Here is a 1,580-nt window from a genome sequence, read left to right as displayed (position 1 = left end):
TCGGGGCCACATGCTGCTGGGTGACAGCACAGTGATAAACCATTCCTCCGGGCCACCTGTGTGTGTGCCCTCAGAAACCACAGGGCTGGCTGAGCCGCAGGCAGGGCTGGCCGCAGGCGGGGCTGGCAGGGACAAACCAGAGCCAACCTGGCCAGGCGAGGTCACTCCCGGCCACCCACTTGCAGACCCTGCCAGGGCCCCAGCAGCCGCCTCCTGGGCCCAGTCCCCGAGTTTGGATTTAAGCTCCAGTAACCCACGTTGGCCACTACTGTGGCCTGGAGCTCTCCTGGAGCAAACGGTGACCGTTATAGTTATGACAGACGGCTTGGGGGATGCTGTAGACCTCTAGGACCTGGAAAAAACCACCCCTGCTGGACCACACACGGCTTCCCACACGCAGAGGGCAGCAGCGCCCGCCAGATGGGCCGGGATGCTCACCACGGAGCCCTGCTCCTCACACGAACAGTCGACTTCGAGCCACCGGACACTGGGAGCCTGATCCCTGCAGGCAAGGCTCTTCCTTGGCTTGACTCCAGGGACCCTGCCGTCAATGATGGTGACCACTTGTCCCTGGGACAGAGGCATGAGGGCAGGGCCCTCAGTGGCAGTGCTGGCGATGCAGGACTGCGACAGGCCGCCCCAGGCAGCAGCCCATACACCCCACTTCCTGAACCGGAGACACAGGCACAAAGTTGAAACACAGTTTTATTTACTCATTTATAAATACTGTTGTGTTTACAGGCATCATATTTGTGAATACTATTATTTCCAAACCTTCAAACACAATACTTAATAATACTCTGTAATAACAACCAGTAAAGCAAGTTCATTCACCTCAGGTTGAAGGCCACTCAAAATTGCATAAAAGTACATTCAGCTCAGAAAGCGGACGGTGCCCCCAGATTTACACACTCGCTGGTGCTCTGACTGCCGTGGGAGCGGGGGCAGAGTGGGTGGAGACACAGACACCCCCCTCGGTGGGAGAGGACGGAGACCCCAGGGTGGTCCTTACAGGCTCCCCTGCCCATCTGGCCCAGCTCAGGGTAGAGAAACCAGAAAGCCAGCCTGAGTCTGGAGCCGCTCCCCTAATACAGGACGCTAGGGTGACAAACTCCTTCCTTGAGAGGTGGTGACCCACCTTCCCAAGGGTTCAGGGGCGCTGGCTGGGGGGCTGCGTGCTCCCAGGACTCTCTGGCTTGGCCGAGTCCACGTGTCCTCTCAGGGGACAAGCTGGCTGCCCAGGTTCCGTGGGTGTGGGAGGGTGTGAAGGCCACACATTAGGTGGGTCTTGAGCATCGTGGCCGGCAGGCCCGGCTTGGAATCTGCTCTCGTCCCCATCCTAGTTTGGGGGAACCCTCGGGGCTCCCTGCAGTCAGCTGCCTCTTGTGGGTGAGCTCAGTTTGCTGACAGGTCACACTCTGGACAAAAGCCGAGTACAGCAGACATGCACCCATGGCTAGGGGACCAGGTGGGGGTGCTGCTCTTGGGTTCGTGGGAACCTTCTCTAAAGCACCATCAGCTCTGAGGGGCAGCAGAGAACAAAAGACGCGGGATAAGATGGGGAAGATGGTGCGCCACGG

This window comes from Pteropus alecto, unplaced genomic scaffold (assembly GCF_000325575.1).
Source record: "Pteropus alecto unplaced genomic scaffold, ASM32557v1 scaffold563, whole genome shotgun sequence".
Classification (NCBI taxonomy): Eukaryota; Metazoa; Chordata; class Mammalia; order Chiroptera; family Pteropodidae; genus Pteropus; species Pteropus alecto.
The sequence above is the reverse complement of the archived record's forward strand: the minus strand, read 5'-3'. Positions refer to the sequence as shown.